We start from the raw sequence: 6,000 nt of genomic DNA on the forward strand, positions 1-6,000 counted from the left end.
AGTGAATAATTAGAGTTTCTGAAGCTAACTTTGTATACAGGAATACATTCAACTAGGAATATAGCATCTGGTGCTCAAATCCTTTCAGCAATCTTTAAACAGTTCTAAAAAGGAACTTTTCTCTATTTGTATATAAAGAACTTTACATAAAAAAAAAAGTCCTCTACTGAAATCAAAAAAGTCTTTATCATTAAAAAGTACCCCCTTTCCTTCATGTGGCCGTAGTGTCAAAGTCGTATAATTGGATGAACAAAAGTATATTTGTTAATATTGTATTGCCGTGCGATTGCGATCAGTATGCCACGTGTTAACGCATGGTAAAATAGGCACGCACACACTCGCATTACAACATTTAGTTATTTTCTTATTCATATTGATTCTGTTATACAGTGATTTTATAATTTATATATTCTGATTATATATACACTTTAGTGTTATTTAAGGTTCAGGTTATAGGAAAGGTGTCATGTCTGGTAACATATTAATCCCCTATTCATCAGCAGTTGTCCGGTTCATTCGCCGAAGAGATCGCACATTGCATACTCTAGTTAGTGATGTTAGGGAATAAATACTTAAAGTGCTACTGACTATAAAATGCTAATAGACTAGTTGAAACTGGAGCCTTGGTGGGAAAAGTCAGAGCACAACCACTGGAGTGATGACCCCCACCTTTTGGATATTTTGGTTTGAACTGGCCTATGACCTGCAGCACTCTGGACCTTCCTGATACCTGGACCAATAGAAGCAAGCCACACCATCTCCATTGTTCTCACTGCAACACTGAGTGTATATAATAACAGCTCTCACTGGCACTCCTCAGTCTCTTCTGACCACAGTATACTGGAGTGAAATACTCTGCTGGTGCCAGTGGGAGCGTGGTATGTATGTATCTTTTGGTATTGGATGTACTGTATTATAATCATGTATTGAATTGTTAAATTTTACATCTGCTAAAAAAATTACTTTGTGCTTTAGAAACACAATACAATCGCTTATCCAATGCTTATTTGAAAACGATTGAAAGACTACTATTAAAGTAATTCTAAGTCCTGCTTGTTCATACAGGAAGAAATATAATGTAAAAAAAGAGAATGGCACCTCCTAGTGCATTAACAACAATCAAATGCTTGATCACACCCTCTTGTAAAATAAATTCTTGTGATTAATTCCATTGGAAAATTGATCCTCACCACTCTAGACAAAATGCCTACGTACCAGCACTTTATATAAACTCTTATCTTCACTCAAAATGTCTTTCTTTATCAGCTGCTTCTTTGTAAGACTTGCGTCTCAATAAAAACAGAAAATATAGGATGACTAAATAGTGTAGTATTTATACACAAGAAACAATGATATTGCATATACAGCAATATAAACAGGTAAGAGTCTTCGCTGGCATATAAAGCTGGGTACACACTGTTGTACGTTTCGTGCAGATCACATGATAAATGACATTTGGTCAGTTAATGCAAGAGTCTGCGCTCCCACAATCCTATTTTATTGTACCAAAACACATTGCATCTATAGATTTGGTTTTATAAACTTCCTAAAAAAAAATCACCATCAATGATGGAACGATATCTGGCAAATGTGGAAGTGTGTATGCACTCACAACCAGCAGCGTAGCCAGATATCTGTAGAGTGAACAGTCACAATATTTTCAGCAAGTGGTTATGAGAGAAGATCACAGATCCAAAGGTAAATTGTGTACACATGAATCTGCATGCTCATTGAGACTTTCAGTGATAAAATCGTTACAGAAATCACATCTGAAGTAAAATGCAATTGTGTGTCCCCATCTTAAGTCCTCATCCTTTCTAGGCAGAAGTGAAAATCTGGACCCAACACTTTACGTCTTTCATTATCATTGGACGTTATCGGGGAGATATAAAAAAATGTTTTTTTAAAAAAAAATAAAACAAAATAAATGCACTATTTGGCCGCTCTGTATCTTCTGTTGTTGAGAGACGTGAGTCTTGCAAAAAAAAAGCAGATAGAAGAAAGACATTTTGAGGGCAGTTAAATGAGTTTAAAGAAAAATGCACCATCACTTTATATATAGAGTGCCACCAGTGATTGACTAAAGTTTGGTGAGTTTCACTTTACCACTGAAATTAATCATAGAAGGCTGTTTCTGGACAGGGGCGGATCTAGACTTTATGTTTAGGGGGGGCGATTTTGCATAATCACGCCCCTCCTTTGCTCTGATTGGCTGGCCTGTGTTAACCCCGCCTTCTGCCTGTGATTGGCCCCACCCCCTCCTGTTGTGGTCGCCGGCTGGGACCACTCTGATTGGCTGGCCCACATTTAGCCCCGCTCACGCTTAGCCCCGCCCCTCCCGTTTTAATCGACGGCTGGGACCTAGCTTTTTGCTGCTGGGGGGGGGGGGGGGCGAATGCCCCGATCGCCCCCCCCCCCCCCCCCCCCTGGATCCGCCACTGTTTCTGGATCAATTAAGAATTATATTTGGTACAGGGGCACTTCTATAATGTGTATTTAAACAGGTGTATGTTGTGTTACAATATTAAAGTATTGGCTTTTTTTTTTTCTTTTCTTTTTTTTTCATATATATCCTTTTGCTGTCTCTATATACTGTAGGTTTTTATGATGTATAAACAATAATGGGAGTATTTAGTGTCTTCTAACCAGTGCTTCCACTCCTTAAATGCCCATCTCACGGGTGGTATCTTTATTTCCCACATCATAGTTCATTTCAGTAGATGAAAACTTCCAGGGGAAAAAAACAGAAGGAAGTAGTTTCTTGTCTACCGGATTAATTTGAGAAAGAAATGACCCGGCTCCCATGTTGGACGCATTCACATCAATGATAAAAGGTCGGTCAAGACTAGAGTGACTTTTTTTTTTTTTTAATTTGTGGGTTTAACCAGATCTTAAATGACTTGGACTTTGGCAGGTTCCATGGTAAACCCTCAAGCAGAAATTATGTACCCCTTGAAAAGTGTGAGCTTGAGCTACCTCAGGTGTCTTTCAAGTTTTGGGAACAATTTGTTTTCTTTCAACTTCTGGTGGGCTAAATGGAAATGCTGCTGATGCTGTGGTAACAAAGAAGAATAGATAAGAATATCATACAAATAGATGATAACAAACTTCCCCAGAAATTCTCTTAGGATGTCATTAATTAAATCCTGAAAGATGGCTGGGGCATTGCTTAAGCTGGGTACACACTACACTGTTTTCATCCAATAATCGGCTCAAACAGCCGACATACGACCGCTCGTTCAAAAGTCGGGTCAGTGTGTGCAGTGACACGATGGTCGAAAGTCTGCCCAAATGGACGATTATCGCCTCATTTGGTTGGTCGTACTGTTTAATATTTTCGGTCCAATCTCATTTCCGCTGTGTAGTGTGTATAAACTTCCGACCGATCCACAACAGTGAGTACGAAATTACAGTCATTGCTCACGACAACATGGCTGTAAAAAGTCTCTAAAGGGACGTCCGCTCTTCCCTTTATCGTCCTAAACAAGGCTAGTGTGTATGCAGTCCATGGACCGAGCAATCGGAACATCGATCGCATGTAAAATCGCTCTGCATAAAAAGTTGGTCGAAATTTCTGTAGTGTGTACCCAGCTTTAGACCAAAAGGCATCACTAGGTGCTTCTAATGCACTGTGTGAGTACTGAAAGTATTCTTCCATTTGTCTTCTTGATGGATTCATATTAAGTTGTAAGCTGCTCTGAGGTCAATTTTGGTGACAAATGTTGCACCCAGTAAGCTGATCGAACAGTTCTAGTATAAGAGAAATAGGGTATTTTTATTTTTCCCTGTAATTTTATTTAATTCTCTATAATCTATGGAAACCCCTAAGTCCCCATCTTTCTTAGTCACAAAAGCATAGACCCACCCCAAAAGGAAACTTAGAGGGCCTGAGTTTAGCCAAGTTCTCTGTGATGTTATCCTCCACAGCCTGAAGTTCAGGAAGGGAAAGAGTAAGTAGCTGAGCTTTGCGCAACTTAGTCCCTAGCACAAGGTCTAGGGCACCGTCATTAAATCTGTGAGCCAGCAGAGAATATGCTTTGTTACAGAAATCATTAATGAATTCTTGATGGACAACATAAATGGAGAGAGTTATTGTAGTCCAGCCTCTCTGGAATGGACAGATAAGATTCTATCCAACAAATAATTTGACTGGATGTCTAATCAATATGTGGATTGGGCTGAAACAACCAGAGGAAGACTAGAATTATAGGGTAACTGGGGGTACATATTACATAATAGATAACCCCTCTCACTTTGCTTTCACTTGAGGATTATGTTTTTAGTTGTATAGGACCATCAGTGAGTGGGTTAACATATAATGCAGAAACTGAGAGTGGAGTTTCCAATTGAACAGTGGGAAACTTATACCTATGGACAATAGCTCAATCAATAACGTTACCAGTAGTTCCACTATCTACCAGGGTAGATGAATGAAAATGTCCAAAATCAAAAGACAATTAAACAACAATTTAAAAGGAGTTATCACCCTTTTGGTAAGTGAACCTAGGTGAAGCTCCCCACCTTTACCAAGATCCTGAAGTTCCACGACTAGCTGTTTTACCACAATATAGACACAATTCCAAGTTTTTGTCTCCTGGATTTCTTTCCAGTGGTAAGGTGGAAGTTGCCATTTGCATTGGTTCAAGAACATCTTTGTTAGAAGGTAGTAGGAAAAATAAAGAACCTGCTACAGTCTCTTTGTGGCGTTTCTTATAGCGTCAATCAATTTTGGTAACTACATCAGGTTTTCTAATGTTTCCAGTACTGGATATTGAACTAGTGCATCTTTAAAGTAATCCAAAACACCCATTCTAAACTGACTTATGAGTCTTTCCATTCACAATCAGAGAATCCCCTATGAAACTCGGTGCAGTATTCTGCAGATCTATGCACTTGTTTGAAGAATCAAAATGTGATTTTGCTGAGCCCACCTGGTTTAGGTCATCATAAAGGAGGTCCAAAACATTAAAGAAGTAGTCAACTGAAGAAAGAATAGTACTATTAGCATTGAGTCCAAAAGCCCAATAATTTGCTTCACCTTGCAGTTGTGATGCCATAAGACCATTGTGCTGCTCCTCTGAACCACACGTCGGGGTTTAAAATATAGCTTGCAGCTTTCCAGAAAATCTGTCCAGTAAGTTAATCTTGTGCTCTTTCATTGAGGGAGTTGCTGATATCAGCTCAAGAAGATGAAGCTACACTTGCAAAGTTAGATCTGTGAGAGAGTTTGCAGGTGGTTGGCCAGGATTTGAGAAGGAAAGGGTAGGCTCAACTCCATGGGTGTTGGGTTCAAAAAGTCTGTGCTGGGGATAATGGTCGGGTAATTTCCGAATGGATGATAACCTTCACAGGATCTTCACCTATAGCAGCCCCCTTCCCAAGCATAGCAATACATTCCAAAATACTCAGTTGCCACCAAGTCTTAACTTGTGGTAGTAGATATTTATTAAACATGATATTGCTAAATGGGATAGACAGGACATGGAAGGAGGTAGCGAGAACAACGGGATACAGTCCAATATACAGGCCGAAAGCAGGGGCAGGCTGAGATCTGTTGCATGGTCAAAACACAAGCTGAGGTCATGGCTAGCTGTATATAAAAGAAGCTATAATATATGTTGAGGTCAGAGCTGGGAGAGTTCAAGTAAAAATCTGGTAAGCAGGCCGAGATCAGGGCAGTAAGAGATTAATAGCAGATTGAAAAAAGGACAGGTGAAAACAGCAGCATCTAAGGTATGGTCTGGATCAGCAACAGCAATTCAAAAACAGATAAGTATACCTAGGACTCTTGCTTAGTAGAAACTGTCACCAGCACAGGTAATAGATTAGAAGGGGCTTTTATCTGCTGGGGAACCCAATGAGAGAAACCCATCTAAAATTATTTGCATTGTTGCAGAGGGCTAATGAGATTAGGCAGCATCTGCTGCCTAGCAACAGGCTACACTGGCAGCACAAGAGAAAGTAAGCTGGTTGCTATTACCTGGCAACCAGCAGTAAGCA

Source organism: Mixophyes fleayi, chromosome 3, assembly GCF_038048845.1.
Source record: "Mixophyes fleayi isolate aMixFle1 chromosome 3, aMixFle1.hap1, whole genome shotgun sequence".
Taxonomy (NCBI): domain Eukaryota; kingdom Metazoa; phylum Chordata; class Amphibia; order Anura; family Limnodynastidae; genus Mixophyes; species Mixophyes fleayi.